Raw genomic sequence first — 19,649 nt, forward strand, 5'->3', positions numbered from 1 at the left:
TGTGGAGAGGTGCAGGGGAGGGGGTGATGTGCTGTGGGGCTTTGGCAATGGCCCCTATTGCTGATGGGCTCCAGCTGGGGCAGCCCCAGGTGTGGCCAGTGAGGCTGAGGATGGGGCTGGCCCTGCTGTGTGAAGGGGCTCTAGCTGTAAAGGGGGCTGCCTGGGCATGCCTGCTTGAGAAAGCTGATGAAGGGGAATGGGCTGAGGAGGGAGTCCTGCAGGCAGGTGCCTCCTGCAAGGAACGGCCAGTCTGTGTGGCGAGGAAGGATCCCTCCGAGCCGTCCCCGACAGGGCAGACACCAGCACGCAGTGCTAGGAGCTCAGTGCCTCTGTTGGCTACGTGGGTGAGCCACCAGGTATTGAGGAAGCCTTGCGGAGGAGGAGCATGGAGGTGCCCGCTGCATGCTGCTGAATGGGCGAGGGTCCGGCATGCAGCACTGCAGAGGAGGAAGGGGCAGAGGCAGAGAGAGAAGCGTCGAGGCGGTGAAGGTCTCCTGCCGGCACCAGGAGCTGTGGTGAGTCACGCGTCCTCTCCTCTGTATCCTGGCCCATCTCTGCCACCCTTCTCCAGATGTCTGCCTGCCTCCCTCCCTCCGTCTGCCTCTCTGCCCACCTACCTGCAAGGCTCCCCAAAACTTGTTATTCTTCTGCCAACTCTGGAGAATACGCCGTTGCATTTTAAATTTTTTCTATGTGTCTCTCTAGCCAGCTCCCTCTCCCTATTTTTCAGTTTTTCTGCACTGCCTTGTGGCCTATTACTTTTAAATTTTCATTTCTATATTTCTGCACTGCCTTGTGGCCTATTACTTTTAAATTTTCATTTCTATATCTCCTCCCTATCCAGCTCCCTGACCCTATGTTTTTTTAATATCTCCCTCTGCTCTGTACCCCATTGCTTTTCAAACTTTCTTTCTATGCCTCCCTCTATTTGGCTCCATTTTCCTATTTTTTATTTCTGCTCACTCTTTCCTTCACCCTGTTTGTTTTAAAATTCCTTTATATGTACGTATCTCTCTCGCCAGCTCCGTGGCCTTATTTTTTAGTTCTCGCCTGTGCGATTTGTACCCCATCGCTTTTTGAATTTTCTTTCTATTTGTCCCTCTATCTTCCACCCTGTCCCTATTTTAAAATTCTTTCCTGTGTTTCCTGTACCCCGCCACTTGCTCTTTTTGTGTATCCCATTATTTGTCTCCCTGTCATTATTTCTTAACGTTTTCCTATTTGTCCTGTACCCCATTGCTTTTTTAGTTTTATTTCTATGTCTCCCACTATGCGGCTTACTGTCCCTATTTTTTTAATCCGCCCCTTTGGTCAGGGAAGGGTCTGTCCAGGCATGCCTGCCTGAGGGAGCCGATGAAGGGGAACTGTCCAAGGAAGGAATCCAAGGGAGTCCTGCAGGCAGTTGCCTCCAGCAATGAATGACCAGTGCCTGCAGCGAGGAAGCATCCCTCTGCGTGTCCCTGACAGAGCGCCTTACCAGCACACAGTGCTGGGAGCTCAGCGCCTCCATCGGCTGCACGGGAGAGCCGCCGGGAAGCTTGGTGGTGGAGGAGCGTTGAGGCACCTGCTGCCGAGGCAGACAGAAAAGCATTAGGGCAGCGAAGGTCTCTTGCCGGTGCCAGGAGCTGCGTCGAGTCGCACGTTCTCTCGTGTGCATCCTGGTCCACCTCTGCTGCCCTTCCCCGGATCTCTGCCTGCCTGCCTCCCTGCCTGTCTCTGCTTCTGTCTCCCTCTCTGCTGGCCCACCTACCTGTCTGGCTCCCCAAAGCTTGTTATTCTTCTGTGAACTCTGCCCTGTACCACTTCACCTAGTAATTTTTTTCTGTTTCCCTCTTTGCGGCTCCCTCTCCCTATTTTTTCATGCTTTCCTGTATTTTTTGTACCCCGTTGCATTTTAATTTCTCTTTCTACATTTCCGTCTCTGCAGTGCCTTGTCCCTATTTTTTAATTCCTCCCTCTGTCCTGCACTCCATAGCTTTTAAAATTTTCTTTCTATGGTTCCTCCTATCCATCTCCCTGTCCCTGCTTTTCTAATATTCCCATTTCTTGTGCCTGATCACTGTTTAAATTTTCTTTCTATGTTGTCCTCTATCCATCTCCCTGTCCCAATGTTTTAATTCTTGTCTATGTTTCTTGTACTTAGTTGCTTTTTAAAACTCCTTCTAGGTCTCTCTCTATCACGCTTCCTTTCTTGATTTTTAAAATTCTTCCCTCTATTTCTTGTACCCCATTGCTATTTGATGTCTCTTTCAAGAATTCCTGTTACCTGGCTCCCTTTCCCTGAATTTTAAGTCCTCCCTTTCATCTGCATACCTCCTCGCTTTTAAAATTTCCTTTCAATATTTCCTTCTATTGTCATCCCCGTTCCTATTTTTTAATTCTTTCCTGTATTTCTTGTAGCCTGTTGCTTTTAAAAATTTCTTTCTATGTCTCCCGCTATCCGATTCCTTGTCCCTATTTTTTAATTCCTCCCTCTCTGTCCTGTACCCAGTTGCTGTAAAAAATTTCTTTCTATGTCTCCATTTATTTAGTTTCCTGTTCTTCTTTTTATTTTTTTTATGTCGATACTATTCTCCGTCAATTTAAAATTTTGTTTCTATGGCTACTTTTAGCCAGTTCACTGTCTTTATTTTCTAATTCTCTCCTGTCTGTCCTGTACCCTGTTGCTTCTTTGATTTTCTTCTTATGTCTGCTTTTATCAAGCTCCCTATCCACAGTTTTTAATTCTTTCCTGTGTTGTGTACCCTGTTGACTTTAAAATTTACTTTTATGTGTGTCTCTATTTTTTTCCCATTCTTAGTTTTTGATTTATTCCTGTCTTTCCTTAAAGCCATCACATTTTACATTTTCTTTCTACGTCAAAGTTTATCTACTTTGCTGTCCCTATTTTTTATGGTTTGCTGTCTATCCTGTACCTGTAGCTTTTAAAATTTTCTTTCTATGTCTCCTTTAACCAATCCACTGTCTTTTTTATTTGTTTCTCATCTGTTTGCACCTAATTGCTTTTGAAATTTTCTTCCTATGTCTCTCTGTATTTTTCTCCCTATTTTTATTTTGTAACTTTTCCCTTGTCTTTCCTTAATGCCTCCGCTTTTATAATCTTCTTCCTATGTCTCTCTCTCTCTCTCACCCTACCCTTATGTTAATTTTTTTCACATCTTAATGCCTTTGCTTTTAAAATTTTCTCTCTATGTCAACTTTTAACCAGTTTTTTTTACCCATTTTTAATTTTTTTCTGATTGTCCTTTACCCAGTTGCTTTTATAATTTTCTTTGTGTCTACTTTAACCATTTTACTGTCTTTATTTTTAAATTTTTCCGTCTGTCCTGAACCCTGTTGGTTTTTTAATTTTCATTCTATGTCTATTTTATAAAGATCCCGATCCATATTTTTTAATTTATTCCTGTGTTGTGTACCCTGTCACTTTTGAAGTTACATTTCCATGCGTATTTTAACTTAAAAAAAATTTCAAATTTTCTTTCTTCATCTCTTTTAATTTGCTGTCCCTATTTTTTAATTTTTCCCTTCATTTCCCTAATCCTCATTGCTTTAAAAATGTTCTTTCTACACCTACTTTTTTCCCTTTGATGTCTTCACTTTTAATTATTTCTTCTCTTTCCTCAGTGCCCTCACTTTTAAAATTTTATTTCTACATCTCTGTTTTAGTTTGCCGTCACTGTTTATTAACCTTTCCTTATTTTCTTAATCACCATTGCTTCTAAATTTTTCTGTCTGCTTTTATTCCAATTGCTGTCTTTATATTTAATTATTTCTTGTATTTCCTTGGTGCCCTCGCTTTTTAAAATTTTGTTTCTGCATCTCTGTTTTAGTGCACTGTCCCTAATGCTGATTGCTTTTTAAGTTTTCTTTCTATGCCTCCTTTTATTCCGTTCACTGTCTTTATTTTGAATGATTTCTTGTCTTTCCTTAGCACTGTCGCTTTTAAAAATTTCTGTCTATGTCTGCATTGTAGTTCAATGTTGCTACTTTGCACTGCTTTCCTCTCTTAATCCTTTGCCTTTTAAAATTTCTACTTGCATCTTGTTTGCTGTCATTAATTTTTAATTATTCTTTCTTGTTTTTCCTTAGTGCCATCACTTTTTAAATCTTCTTTTCCATCTCCATTTTAGTTCACCAATGGGATTTTAAAATTTTTTCCTTATTTCCTTAATCACCATTGCTTTTAAAAGTTTGTCTGTTTTTATACCATTTCCTGTCTTTATTTTGATGTGTTTATCTTTAATTATTTTTTTGTCTTTCCTTAGTGCCCTACCTTTTAAAATTTTCTTTCCACAGCTCTCTCTTAGTTTGTTTTCTTTTTCTTTTAGTTTTCTTTCTATGCCTACTTTTGTCCTGTTCACTGTCTTTATTATTTAATGATTTCTTGTCTTTCCTTAGTGCCTTTGCTTTTTAAAATGTCTATTTATGTCTGTGTTGTAGTTAGCTGTCACTATTTTTTAGTGCTTTCCTTTCTTAATCTTAATATTTGGGTTTTCCTTTTTTCCTTTCTTAATCTTGATCATTGGTTTTTAAAATTTTCTACTCTTATCTCCTTTGCTGTCATGAGATGTTAATTATTTTTTCTTGTTTTTCATTACTGCCATTGCTTTTACAATTTTTTAATTCTACATCTCTCTTTTAGTTCACAGTTTCGATTCATTTTTTCCTTATTTTCCTTATAGTTTGCCATCGCCGTTTTTTCATTTGCTCAATATGGCTTTAATCTCCATTGCTTTTAAATTTTCTGTCTCCTTTTATCCCCTTTGCTGTCTTTATTGTGCTCTAGTTAATTATTTCTTGTCTTTCCTTGGGGCCCTCCCGTTTTAAATTTTCTTGCTCTGCCTTTCGTTTGCTGTCCCTAGTTTTTAGTTCCCTCCCCTTCTTTTCCCTAATGCTCATGGCTTTGCAAATTTTCTTTCCCTGCCCACTTTTCTCCTGTTCACCATCTGTAGTTTTGAATGATTTCTTGTATTTCCTTAGTGCATTTTTTTTTTTTTTATTTCTGCATTGTAGTTCACTGCTGCTATTTTTTAGTTCTTTCCTTTCTCCGTCCTTTGGCTTTTAAAATGTTCTACTTTTATCCCGTTTGCTGCTGTTAGTTTTTGATTGTCCTTTCTTGTCTTTCCTTAGTGCTACCGCTTTTTAGATTTTCTTTCATCATCTCCATTGTAGTTCAGTGATGCTATTTTTGAATGTTATCCTTATTTCCTTAATCACAGTTTCTTTTAAAGTTTTCTGTCTCCTTTTGTTCCAGTAGCTGTCATTATTTCCCTGTATTTATGTTTTAATTATTTCTTGTCTTTCCATAGTGCCCTCACTTTTTAAATTTTCCTTCTCCATCTCTTTAAGTTCACTGCCACTATTTTTTAATTTTTCCATTTATTTCTCTAATCCCCATTAGTTTTAAAAATTTTCTTTTATGCCGTTCCCAGTCTTTATTATGCTGTTCTTTTAATTACTTCTTGCCTTTCTTTAGTTCCTTTGCTTTTTAGATGTTCTATTTTAATCTGTTCTAGCCTGCTGTCTCTATGTTTTAATTTTTCCCTTATCGCCCCCTTTGAAAATGTTCTTTCTATGTTTACTTTTCTTACTTTTGATGCCTTTATTTTTTAATTATTTCTTCTCTTTCCTTGGTGCCGCTGCTTTTAAAATTTTGTATCTATGTATGCCTTTTATTTCGCCAGTTCAATTTTTTAGGTTTTTTTCTCTCTTAATCCTTCGGTTTTTAATATTTTCTACTTTTATCTCGTTCGCTGTCTTTATTTTTGAAGTATTTTTTATTGTTTTTCTTTAGTGCGATCTCCTTTTTAAAATTTTCTTTCTATGTCTCTTTTGTAGTTCGATGCTACTATTTTTTAATGTTTTCCTTATTTTCTTAATCACCTTTCTTGTTAATATTTTTTGGTCTACTTTTACCCAATTCACAGTCTTTATTTGTCTACCTTTATTTTTTAATTATTTCTTGTCTTTCCTTAGTGCTGTTGCTTTTTCAATTTTCTTTCCACGTCTCCATCTTAGTTTTCTGTCCCTATTTTTTAGTTTTTCCCTTGAGTTCCTGAATCCTTCTCACTTTTTAAAAGTTCTTTCTATGCCTACTTTTTTCCCCTTCACTGTCTTTTAAAAATGATTTTTTTCTTGCTTCTTTGCCATCATTTTTTAGATTTTGTTTCTTTCTACTTTCCTGTTGTAGTTTAACGTCGCTATTATTTTTTTCTTTATTTCCTTAATTCTATTTGCTTCTAATATTTTCTGTCTACTTTTATTCTGTTGGCTGTCTTTATTTTTAAATTATTTTTTGTCTTGCCTTAGTGCCTTTGCTTTTAATTTTCTTTCTACATCTGTTTTTTCTCTAATCCCCATTAGTTTTTAAAATTTTCTTTTATGCCGTTCCCAGTCTTTATTATGCTGTTCTTTTAATTACTTCTTGCCTTTCTTTAATTCCTTTGCTTTTTAGATGTTCTATTTTAATCTGTTCTAGCCTGCTGTCTCTATGTTTTAATTTTTCCCTTATCGCCCCCTTTGAAAATGTTCTTTCTATGCTTACTTTTCTTACTTTTGATGCCTTTATTTTTTAATTATTTCTTTTCTTTCTACATCTCTGTTTTAGTTCAGTCCCTATTTTTAAATTTTTCCATTTTATTTCCCTAATCCCCCTTGCTTTTCAGAGTTTTCTACTTTTACCTCGTTCACTGTCTTTATGTTGCTGTCTTGTCTTTTAATAATTTCTTGTCTTTGGTTAGTGCCCTTGCTTTTTAGAGTTTCTTTCTGCATTTATTTTAGTTCACTGTCCCTATTTCCTAATTTTTCCCTTTGTTTCCCTAATTCCCCTCTGCTTATTAAATCTTCTTTCTATGCCTACTTTTATTACCTTTGAATCTTTTTAATAATTTCTTGTCTTAGTGCCGTCACTTTAAAAATTTTATTTTTACATCTCTGTTTTAGTTTGCTCTCCTTATCTCATAATTTTCCCTTTATTTCCCTAATCCCTGTCGCTTTTAAAATTGTCTACGTTTATTCCCTTTGCAGTCTTTATTTTGCTGTCTTGTCTTTTCATAATTTCTTGTCTGTCCTTAGTGCCCTCGCTTTTTCAATGTTCTTTCTCCATCTCTGAGTTTGCTGTCCCTATTTTTCAATTTTTCCCCTTTATTCCCCTAGTTCCCCTCTGCTTATTAAATGTTCTTTCTATGCCCACTTTTATTCCCTTTGCTGTTGTTTAAAAAATTATTTCTTTTTCTTTCATTCGTGCCGTTGCTTTTTAGATTTTCTTTCCACATCTGTTTTAGTTCGCTGTCCCTATCTTTTAATTTTTTCCCTTTATTTCCCTCATACCCATCACTTTTAAAACGTTCTTTCCCTGTCTACATTTTTCCCTTCGATGTCTTTATTTTTAATTATTTCCTTAGTGCCTTTGATTTTCAATTTTCTTCCTATGTCCCCGTTTCAGTTCAGTGCCCCTACTTTTAAATTTTTTCCTCTATTTCCCTAAACTCTGTTGCTTCAAAAATTTTCTACCTTTATTCCGTTCACTGTCACTATTTTTTAATTATTTCTCATCTTTCCTTAGTGCGGTCGCTTTTTACAATTTCTGTCTCTCTGCATTTGTTTGGTTCGCTGTTGCTATTTTTTTAATTCTTTCCTGTCTTAGTACCTCGGCTTTAAAATTTTTGTTTCTATGTCTACTTTTATCTCGTTTGCTGCCTCTGTGTTTAATTTTCTTTCTGTTTGTCCTCTACCCAGTTGCTTTTGAAATTTTCTTTCTATATCTACTTTGATCAAGCTCCCTATCCTTACTTTTTAATAGTTTTGTACGGTTGTGTACCCCGTTGCTTTTAAAATTTACTTTGTATGCGTCTCTCTCTTTGTCCCCCTTTCTTTATTTGGTAGTTTTTTCTTGTCTTTCCTAAGAGACGTGGCTTTTATTTTTCCGATGTCTAATTTTATCCCATCCAACGCGCTTATTTGTTAATGCTTTCCTGTCTGTCCTCCAGCCTGTGCTTCACTTCATCTCTTTTCTTCGTATGTCTCTATTTAGATTGCCATCTCTATTTTTTTCATTTTCCCCTCTCTTTATCCCTCGGCTTTTAAAATTTTGTTTCCATATGTAATCTGGTTTGCTGTCCCTGTTTTTAGTTCTTTGCTGACTGTGCTGTACCTCTTGGCATTTTCAAGTTTCCTTCTAGGTCTACTTTTATCAAGGTCCCTATCCCTGTTTTTTAATTCTTTCCTGTCCCATCCTTTTTGAATTTTTCTCTCTCTCATCTTTTACGCAGTTTGCTCTCCCTGTTTTTAATTTTTTCTGGTTTTCCTTACCCTGTCGCTTTTACAATTTTCTTTTTATGTCTCCATTTATCTAGTTCCCTTTCCCTTATTCTTAATGCTTTCCTGTCACGTACCACGTTGCTTTTAACGTCTTATTTCTAGGTCTCCATTTATCTAGTTCCCTGTCCCATTTTTCTTTCCTGTGTTTCCTGTAGTCCATTGTTTTTTATTTTCCCTTTCAAATCTCCCTCTACATAGCTCCCTTTAACAATTTTTTACATTTCCTGCCTCTCTGTCCTGTTCCCTTTCTATTTCTCGCTCTGTCTTACATTCTCTAATTTTTAATTCTTGCCTATGTTTGTTGCTTTTTAATTTCTATTTCTATGACTGCCTCTATCCAACTTCCTGTCACTTTTTTTTAATTCTTTTTGCTTTTTCCCCCTTTTGTACTTCCCTCGATCCGCCCCGCCCCGCCGCTGCCTGCGTGTCTCTTATTCTCTCTGTCCCTCTCTGCTGTTCCTGTTGTCCCGCTCGGTCCCTTCTGTCTCTCTCCCCTGCCCCCTGTTGCTCCCTGTTCCTGTGGGATCTCCCCATCCTCCTCCTCGCTGCACTCCATTTCTCTCTCTCTCAACACCCTTGTGCGGTTCCCCGTCCCTCTCTTGTTCCCAGTATCCCGTTTTCTGGCTCCCTGTCCTACCCCTCTTCTCTACCTCCCTCCATCCTTCCTTCTGCTTTCCTCGTCCCTCTTTTCCCTCTGTCCCGCTGCCTTTGGGCACCAAGCCTCGTAACCAGCTCGTTGCTGGGATTTCTGATGGGCGTGAAGGAACAAACATTTGCTGCCTCCTTTGTGACCCCAGATGTGTTTCCAGCCCCTGGCCTCTGGGTGAGCGGCTGCGGTTGGGTCCAGGGGACGCAGTGATGTGCTGTGGGGCTGGGGTGATGGCCTCAGTTCCTGATGGGTTCCAGCTAGGGCAGCCCAGGTGGGACCCATGAAGCGAAGACGGGGCTGGGCCAAGTAGCTGGCACAGTGCTGCGGTTTGGATTGAGGATGAGAACAACGTTGGTAACGCACTGACGTTTTGTTTGTCGCCGAGTAGCACTTACACCGCTCAAGGACCTTGAGTGAAGAAGCTGGGAGGCGCCCTTATTTCCTCAATTGCTGTACTGTTAACTGTTTTTCTGCTTTGATCCTACTCCTTGTGTTTATTTTGCCTTTTTTTCTTTGTATCTTGTGTTTTCTTAGTAGCCCTGCCTTTTACATTTTTTGCCTACATATCCGTTTTAGTTTGCTCTAGCTTATTAAAAATTTTTTACTTAATCAGCATTGCTGTTAAACTTGTCTGTCTCCTTTTATCCCATTTAGTGTCCTCATTTCAGCGTCTTCATTTTTTAATTATTTCCTATCTTTCCTTTGTTTCCACGCTTTTGAGATATTCTTTCATCATCTCCGTTTTATGTCCCTGTCCCTATTGTTTTTCACCTTTATTTCCCTAATCCCCTTTGCTATTTAAATATTCTTTCTATGCCTCCTTTTTTTCTCTCTGCTCTCTTTTTTTACATTTTTTTTTGCTTCTTTGCCATTGCTTTTTAGATTTTCTTTCTCCATCTCTGTTTTAGTTTAGCAATGCTACTTTTAAATGTTTTATTTCTTCAATCACCGTCGCTTTTAAAATTTTGTTGTCTTTTATCCCATTCACTGTCTGTGTTTCGTTGTCTTTATGTTGTAATTATTTCTTGTCTTTCCTGAATGCCCTCTCTTTTCAAATTTTACTTCTACCTCTCTGTTTTAGTTCACCGTCTCTATTATTTTTTTCCTTATTTCTTTAATCACCGTCGCTTTTAAACATTTTGCTTTACTCAGAGATAACTCCTCCACAGGCTTTCATTTTGCCCCAGAGCACTCTTACCTTCCGCTCCGCCACGTCAGATGTCTCCGTTCGGTACCCGGTCTCTCGAGGACATCCGTGCTCTCTTCGGATCCTCTCCCGCGTACTTCATCGCCTCGGCGAATCTTCATTTGTTTCTACGTCCGTGTTCCCCCATCTCACGGAGCCATCCCGTTCCTGTCACGATGTCCCCCCGAGACCCACAGCACCCTTTGAGCTCTGTAGCGCTATTTGTGTTTCTCCCATTCAGACAGAACCCTTGCTCAGGCTTTGTCTGATCCCCAGAGCTCTCTTACCTTATTCTCTGCCATCTAGGATGTCTCTGTTCAGTCGCTCATCCCCCGGGGACATACGTGAGTACATTGTTAGGGCACCCTCTTGCGTTTCGCATTGCAACCCAGATCCTTTTTCTGTCTCTCTTTCACTCTCGACACCCCCCTTCTGCCATCATCGTGCTTACCGAGGCGGTCCTCGTGCCCCACAGCCGTCTTTTCGCTCTGTAACGCTCTTCGCGACCTTTTCGCTCCCCAGGAACCTTTTTCGATGCCTTATTTAATGGGGTTCGTTTGTGCCTCCAAGCGCTCTTATCGTCCTGTGCGACATCTAGGGTGCCTCCATTTGGTCCCTGGCCTCCCCGAGGACATCTGAGATTTTGGGTGGAACCTTCCTTTTTTTTATTACTTTTATATTTTACTTTCCCTCCAGCAGCTGTTTGTAGGAAGTATGTTGTGCAGATGCCGTAACTTTTTCTCTCTTGACTTTACATCTGTTAGTTTTGAAATCGTGTCTACAGATACAATAGGCTAAAAGGAAACTATCGGGGGATTTGTCTTTTGTTAGAGAGAAACGAATGAGTTGTTTTTTAGTTTGCACAATCCGATGTCAGTATGAAGTTATTTTAAAACTACAGATGCTTTTTAAAAAGTATATTCCCATTTTTGGCTTAGGTTTTTAGGTGTTGGTTTTTTTTTTAAGTCGGTCTTTTCACCTGATTTTCTAGCTAAAGTTCCGATCCCCTCCAGACGTCTTCCTCGTGTCCCGAGCCTTCTTCGGTCTCTCCGGCCCATTCAAGACCCCTCTAACGGCGTCACGATGCCTATCTATGCCTTCGAGGTCACCCTTAGCGTGCCTTTAGCTTCGTAGCGGACCTCGCGCCCCTCTCGATGCCTCAGAAGACTTCCCGAGTCTGTATCTGTGACCGGCCCAGTTATCCCGGCCTCTTTCCTCTAGCCGTGCCTCTATTCGTTCCCCGGCTGTCTGATGACAACTTTAGTTGGTTCAGATCCCCTCCGGATTTAATTGTCATGTCCCCAATCCTTTTTCTGTTTCTCTGCTCCCTCAGGACATTTTTTTTCTCTTGCTCACGATGCCTCCCGAGACCTTTCCTTGTGCTCCACCTCGTTCTTGTAGCACTTTGAGCCATGCAGCAGTCATTCGTTCCTCTATACTATCTAGGATTCCCACGTTCAGTCTCCGACCACCCGAGGCCATCGGTACTCCATTCGGACAATCACCCAAGTTCCTCCTTGTCGTCCCAAGCCGCCTCTCACCTGTCAGCCCCCTCGACGCCCCTCTCCCCACAGTCACGACGCCTCCCGAGATGTTCCTCGTTCTCTACGGCACCCTGTAGCACCATATCTCCTTTCCCACCTCTCTCGTTCAGTCGGAGCCTCCCGTCTTTCTTTGCTACCAGCGCTCTTTCGTCTCTCTGCCGTCGAGGGCGTCTTCCTTCGGTTCCTCTCCCGCTTAGTCACGTGGAGTTTGCAGAGATGTTCTCCTGAGCCTCCGAGGCTCTCGCTGTGTCTCCAAGCCATTTTTTCTTACCCTGCCCTCTCATAATTCCTCTACTCTATATAACGATGCCTTCCGAGTCCTTTCTCATACTGCACAGCAGTCTCGTAGCACTTTAGCTCCAGTGCAATTTTTTTTGTTTTGGTGCGCTTTAGAGCCCTCTTATCGTCTTCTTCGCCATTTAGGATGCCTTCATTCAGCCCCTGATCCCCTGACGACATCTGTACTTTGTTGAAATCCCCCTCGGAGTTCCTCATTGATACCTCTGAGGCTTCTTTGGTGTCTCAGGCCCCCTCGGGATTCCTCCGTTGCCGAGCTCTCGCGAGATACCCCCTACGCCCTAGAGCCCCGTTTTAGCTCAGCAGGGAGCTTTGTGCACCTCTTTTCCCCTCCGAGCCCTTCCCGAGTCCACCTCCGTTACCCCGGTCGGTCCTTCCGTCCTCTCACCCATTCGGCGTGCCTCCATTCGGTCCCCGATGACATCCGTCCTTTGCGTGACTCCTTTTAGAGCTCATTGTGTCCTTGAGACTACTTTGGTCTCTCTGGCCCCCTCGGGGCCTCTCCTTCTGCCTAACCTTTTGTAAAGCCATCTTCGTGCTTCGCAGCAGTCCCTTTGGTTTTTTGTCTTACGCTACGTTTCTATTTGGTGGCTGGTACCCCAAAGACATCTACCATCAGTTCAGATCTGCTCTTGAGTTTTTCAGAGAAGGCGGTAGTCTTCCCCTCTTTTTATTGACAGAACTCCCGTGGTTTTTTTTGTTGTGTTTTGCAATTTATATTTGTTCTAGCTACTTAGGCATTCATTCAGCTGCCTCATACGGCCTCTGAGATGTTTTTTGTGTTTCTATGGGATTTTTGTGGTTTTCGTCTCTTAGGACTCATCTAGTTCTATTAAGGGAGTCCGTCAGAGAGACCGTTGAGGTGACTGAACCGTTGGTGATTTACAGTAAATAATTTACTTTGTGACCGGAGGAATTTTCAAAAAAGGATTTTTATGGGATTTAATTACGCTTTGTCATTCAGTTCTATCTGGAACGTACTTTTGGTGGAAGTTAAGTAGCGCATGCGGTTTCACTAGCAATGAAGCGTAATTCCATAACATCCTGTTTTTTTCATGGGAAACTAAAGCATGTAATTGTTGGTAATAATGTCACTAACGAGTTTAACGGGTTTCTTTCTTACGTAGTTTGGTAGGAGGTCTATCTCATTCTATCTGCACCCCAGAAAAAATACATTTAAGTCCTTACCCGGTCACATTGCCAATGCGATAGATGCTGTTGCTGTAAAAGAGTAGATCTTCTCATTTCTAGTAAGGGTCACTTTCCCCATTTAAGTCCTTTACACATTGAAAACCTAAGGCATAGAAGAAACCTCTTTGCTGCTCCTCCGGCAGCCTTTATGCCATCTGGTGGTTTGTCCCTCCCCTTTCCCAGGTGAGTGTGGGAAGGGCGGTGGGCGGGGCCAGGGGTATATGAGCCACAGCCTCAACTCAGGCAGCTCATTCTGCTTTTGGGTTTCAGTGGTGTTAGTGTTCTGCTGTTCCTTCAGTCAATTCCAGATTTTGATCTGCTTTAGTTATTTGAGTAGGTGTGTTTTGATATTGAGAGAAGCAGAAGCATTTGTTTGAGGTAAGGGCTTTGGGACTAGTTGAGGTTCAGCATCATGTATAGTAAAAAACAGACTTGTGTGCAGATTTATTTCTTTTTTTTTTTCTCCTCAGTATTGTATTGGGTGTTTAGGAGCGGTAAGATGGATTAATAGTCTGAGCTTGGATTTTCTTTTTTTATTTTAAGTGTGTTGTATGTTTTTGGAATTTCTGGCTCTATTGAAGATAGAACTTTTTCTTCACTAGTTCTGCCATGCAAGTTCTCAATAGCCTTTCATAATAGGACAGATGGTGAGATGATCTAGCAGCGTTTAAGGTGGGCATCTTGTATCTATATGCATATGGAGTTTTAACTTTCTTCAAGAAAGCAGCAGGTACATAAGACATAGTGTTTTTCAGAGTACGGAACGGTCCATCTTTCTTAATTGCTGACAGAGTACCACATTGTCCCTAGAACCTTTACGGCTTGCAGTAGGTACCTCATAGATCATAAGCATGCGGACTTCACTGATTTTGTGGGTTTGTAGCAGAGCCTGGAGTCTACAGGAAGATGAAAGGTAAGGGGAGCTTACAGAATGTGGGGTACAGCTTAGAAGAGCAGTTCCAGAGGAGCAGCTGACATGGGAGGTTCAGGGGTGCGAATACAGGGCAGGAGCTGTTGGGAAGGAGTGGCTTTCCTTCCCTGCAGGCTCAGGAGAAGAGAAGGGGTTTTTCAAAGTTTTGGGAGCGGGCGATGGTTGGGTAAGGGAGGTAGGTTCACTGGTTTTTTTTTTCAGAAGGGTTATGCAGTTGAATTTGGTTTTTGATCAGGTCTGTTCTGGTTTTGTCTCTCCACAGCCGATGGGAGATGGGAGGAAGTCACGAGAGACGCAGCGTAAACTGTCCGGGCTTCTGCATAGGAACAAGTTTTCTGAGACGAGACTCGTCTGATGTTTGGCCCTGCATTGGGTACATTAAGGTACGTCAAAATATACCCTCCAGAAGTCTTGGGTCTCTGCTCCTCCGTGCTTCTTTCATTCGCTGAGCTAATTTTTGCTTCTGTCCCTTCACCGTCCATTGGGATGTCACAGAAATTGTAACTTAGGGGCATTGACTAGGCACTTATTTCCAGTGCAGGCTTGCGTCGCTGTCTTCCCTCGTGTTTCTTGGAGAACAGGATGTGTATTTGTGCTCTTAAATCTCCAGGGAAGGGTGTGTCTTATCACAGTCCTGGGCGTGCGAGCTTTTTCTGGTTTTCTTTTTGCCTTTTTCCTTAAGTGTCCAACGAGGCTTTTTCTAGTGTCGGTCATGACAGCGATGTTCTTGTTTATAGTGTTTTTAGCACCGGTTTCTGTAGTCGTACGGTGTCCATTTTAGATCTTCGAGTCACCGTGTTACGCTGTTGTGGTTTTTTCCATCGGCGGACTGCCGTTGTAATTCCCAATGGGGCTTTGTAGGTTATCGGGCTCAAGGGTCTCGAGCCGCTTTTGTGGCGGCCCTCTTGTCCTCACAGCTCCATCCATCGGGCAGTCTCTGTTGCTGTGCGGTGCAATGTTCTGTTTTTTTGGAGGTTCCTGGGTTTGTCATATTTTCTGGGTTTTGGTTACAATTTTTTTTTGCAGGATTTCTGTTGTGTATTCCTGCAGGTAAGGTCAGGTTGTCTTTTGACATCCAAGTCCCTGTGGCTCTCCTTCCTCTCTTTTTTTGTTTTTCCTTTTGTAGTTATCCTCACCAGCTTTTTCCCACGATGGGAGCAGCAGAGAGGGGAGCGGAGCTCTGGGGACATCTGGGGAGGTAACGTCAGGATTCCTCCTGTCTTTGCAGGTCTGGCCCTGAGGAAGTCGGTACGCGGGTCGACGGCGTGAGTATTTATTATGCGGGTGCGCTAATACCTTTCAGAGTGTGTCAGAGGGTAAGGATTTTGTTATGTTTGGTGTCACGTTGTTCTGTGTATTTGTTGAAGACGCGAGTTTTGTGTGGGAGGAAGCGGGCTATCTGAGTGGTTTTTGGGATAAGGTGGGGTACATGTGTTTTTAGGTTGTATCTTATTTGCCAGGTGTTTTGAACTAATTGTATCTGAATTTCCTAGGGAGTCCCAAACGGGTTTGGGGCCCTCCGATGGCGGGTGCTGTTGCCGCAAGGCAAAGCAGGGTCATAGCAGAGTTTTTTTGCCGTTTGTGGGGCTGGGCTCGGCCATCTCCTGCACAGACTCCTGTTGTGTAGCAGTCAGGGATGGTAGCTTTCTTTTGATTTCTCGAAGAACAAGAGGATGGAGCATGTTGTAGGAGCGTAATCATTTTCTCTTCCTTTGGCGGTAGAGGCATCCGAGGGCCAGCCCGCATGCGAGGAACAGCACCAGGCTGTCTGTGTTGACCGTCAGCAGAGGAAGGAAGCTTCTTTAAGAAGCCGAGGTGATTAAGTAGAGTCCTTAGTTGTTCGCTTTGATTTTCATCACGGGGGTGGGGAGGGGCTGGGACATGCAAAACGCAGTCCCAGATGGGCAACCCGTCTGTTACGTGGCAGGCCGTGAGAAATATCACGGACAGCACTGGACAGGCATTAGAACCCGGTGCTTGGGTCCGACTGACCTGGCAGAACCATCCTGCCATCTCAAGTAATGCGTGCTTCTGTACGGAGATTTTAATAGCTCGCTCCGCATCACCTTTGGCTTTTCCTCATTGAGCTCGTATTTTGGCCAGAAGCATCTCTCATGAAGCGTTTGGGTCTGAGGGGCCTCCGTGAGATTTTTGGCGCCCGTCTCCATGAGATTCTGTGACCATCAAGTCACGTTCAGCATCTGTCTGCTGTCAGGTCTCCTGTAACTACTGTGCAGTTTCAGCTTAAGGCTTTATAGTGCAGCGTTATCTAATAGTAGCGTTGCATACACAAGTAGCTTCCGGCAGCCCAGCGTCCTGTCCCGTACATGTCGGCGCTCTTATGCGAGCGTGCTGTCTACCGAGGGGTTCTCCGTCCTGCGGCTCATGGAGTCCTTTAGGAGTTAGTTCTCCGTAAAGGAGGAGTCTGTCTTTACACGAGCCACGGTCATTTGCTACTTGTAGCTCTTTTGGTGTTTGGCCTATCATTGGTCTTTGCCTATATTGGGTTATTTGGCAGTAAGCGTAATTTTTGCGTGTCGGTGGGTGGTTTGACTTAATCTTGCGGTTTAAGCAATAGGTCTGGGCTAAGCGGCGCAGTCGAGCGAGGAGTGACAGCGAAGGTGAGCAGACGGCGTTGTGGGCCACGATGGAGGTTGGGATCGATTGTTCTGGGATTTGTGCTTTTGGGCTCTCTGTGTTGCTTGAGTACCTAAGTCGGTCCAAGGGATTTGCATGGTGGGCTCTCTGTTTAGGAAAGTAGTATGTAACATCTGCGTGTGTCTCCACAATCTCCCGAGGCGGAGCCGGCATCGAAGGTTACGGTTCCCGAATCATTGGAGACGGACCGACTACACGAGCAGGTGCCTGACATGGATGCTGACCCCGGAGGCGTGGCACGGGAGGCGAGCGGAGCCGCGTTAGGAGGCTGGGGGCAAGGATGAGTCCAGCATGTGGCTATTGGGGTAGGGGAAAGAAGAGGTCAGCGTCTACTTCTCATGGGTATTACTGTCTGTCTGTCTTGTTTTTTTTGTAACTCACTGACGGCGCTGCATCAGCCTGGCAGGTCACAGCGTAAAGCTCGAATCGACAAGGTTAGCAGAGTGAAGAAGTCAGAATGGGGAAGGTTCGCTGTTTGCTAGGGTATTTGTGAGCACCCGGTCAACTTGGTTTTATTGTTGCTGCAGATGCATAGTAGGGAGCTGGACACCGAAGGGATGAGGCGAGCGGAGCGTTGCGAGAAGGAAGGTCGGCACACAGCGACGGAGGGAACGTGCCCCTGTCGGCGCCTATGTGCCTAGCTAGCGCTCTGTTTTGAAAGTGTAAAGCGACTCGCAAAACTACATGCAAATCGGAAGGTCTGGCCTGAGGTCATCAGGCAAGGTGGGTGATGAACATCAACCGTAGCAGCAGTTTATTTTGAGGTGTAGAATTGTTGGAGCAGGTGACTGCTTCCAGACACAACGGTTGTTTCTATATTTCTGGTTTCTAGGCGCCACGGGCGATGCTGGCCGCAACATCTGGCGTTAGACTAGAAGCGAGCGGAAGGCCAAGGTGCTTCCGAGGCAGGTGTCATTGCGGAAGAGGTCAGCGTTGACTGGCGTGACGCTGAGTGATGGCACTCCGTGTTTGCAGATGATGAAGAGGATCTGGGTGACTGCAGTGACATCTCAGGTAGCCTATGTGGTCTGTTTTAAAAGATGGTTTCTGACCCCCAGCCCTCTGAAAGGCAAGTTGAGGGCCAAAGCTATCTTTGTGCAGGTGATGGGCTGGGTGGGGGAAGCGCAGCAGGGGCGGGCAGGCGTTCTAAAATCAGCGTAGTGGAGAAGGCGGTTTGAGATTATGCACGTACGGGCAGAGAGGGCACGGGGTTCTTTGTGTAAAACACGACTGTCTACCAGGCAGGGCAGGTCCAGCCTGCGTCTATGTTACTGTGTAGTCTTTGTAGTCCGTCTTGTGTCTCATACCATACCTTACTCACGTCATGATGTCTCTATTCTTCTGTGTCTGGCGGGCACATCGCAATACCCAGGGTCTTGTAAGCGTCGGCTCATCGGCGTAACGATAACAGAGTCCTTCCTTTCTTGAATTAAAGTTTATCACGTGGATCAGTCACACGTATCTTGCGTATCAGAAGTTTACGGACGGTAACTTATTGCGATGGCGATTAAGAAGGCATCAGCATTGCTGCTCGAGAGCCGTCTGTTTTCCCAGAGTCTTTTTCTGCAACTTGTTCCCTGCATCCTAACATTCTTAGGTATTTAAGCCTGGCTTCTCACACCTCCGTCATCCCAGTTAAGGACATATCTTTTTTTATATATCTTGATCACTGGCGATGGTATTTGACTTGTGGGGCTGCCGTAGGTTCTTCCTCACGGCCCCATCGATCTTATCGCCCGTTGGCATCTCTGGGCCGGGACTCATTCCTTTTGACAAGAGTTTTTCTTAGATATCTGGGTGACGTCATCCGTAGCGTTTGTGCGCAGCGTCGGTCTGCGTGCGTACGCGTCCAGGTTGGAGCCGCTTCGCCTGGGGGCATAGCGATGGTAGAGTCCGGGGAAGATTAGCACGAAGAGCGACGGTTAATGTTAATACGCCTAGACTGTTTTGGCAAAGGCGGTACGGCCTATTTCCAAGCGACCGGCCATCGGCAGCAGGCAGGACGACCATTTCTGTAGCGTTTGGCGGGTGCCGAGGGGATGACCGGAGCTGTCTGGGAGACTCGGCTTGAATGCTAGAGTGCTGCTAGTTGAGCAAATGGAATCTCAAAGGTGTTAAGGCTTGTATATGTAGGGCTTAATATTTGAGTTACTTATTTCTTTTAATGGCAGGGTGTACTTGGGCTCTAGATGGTATTGCCGAATGGGAACAAGAGTAGCGGAATCGGTTGATCTCTCGCTCGGTATCCGGGTGACTTGTTCGATGTCATTGTTTTTGCAGGTGCAGAAGCACCAGCCGTGCGAGGCGACGGTGAGGTGAGCACCATAAGAACACGGGTCAGCGTGCGGTGTTAGAGGGAAGATGTGACCGGTAGCTGTATGAGTCGATTGCGGTTTGTGTTTCTTTGTCTGAAGGCGTGAGGCCATGTGGGATCTGGGCACCGAAGCTGACTCGGGCACGGCGAGCGATGACTAGCGGGCTGGCGTAGCCATTAGTTTTCAGGTGTCTTATTGTGGGTGAAGCTATAAACACGCCTTGTTGTTAGGGTTTTACAGGCGGTACTCACAGCTCGACGTGGCAACCTGAAAACAGCAGAGGCAGTGCTGGAAACCGGCCAAGGTACAGGAGGAGGAGATGGGAATCGGTGCGGGCAGGCTCTCATTTTAGGTAGTATCTCTGCATCTGTTATTCGCTTTGATTTTTTTTTTTTGCATATGATGCATGTAGTATCAGAGGAGCGAAGCAGTGCTTTGAGCGGTCCGAGAAGGCGAGGTGGTCGCGGGCCTGTTTGTGCCCGAGAGTAAAGTGTCGTGCTGCAACTCGACGAAGCTTTTCTTTTTGGTTTGGCAGGTTCTGCGGAGGCCGCATTGGGAA

This window comes from Nipponia nippon, unplaced genomic scaffold (genome assembly GCF_047370975.1).
Source record: "Nipponia nippon isolate SJK-2023a ecotype South Korea unplaced genomic scaffold, ASM4737097v1 scaffold_37, whole genome shotgun sequence".
Classification (NCBI taxonomy): domain Eukaryota; kingdom Metazoa; phylum Chordata; class Aves; order Pelecaniformes; family Threskiornithidae; genus Nipponia; species Nipponia nippon.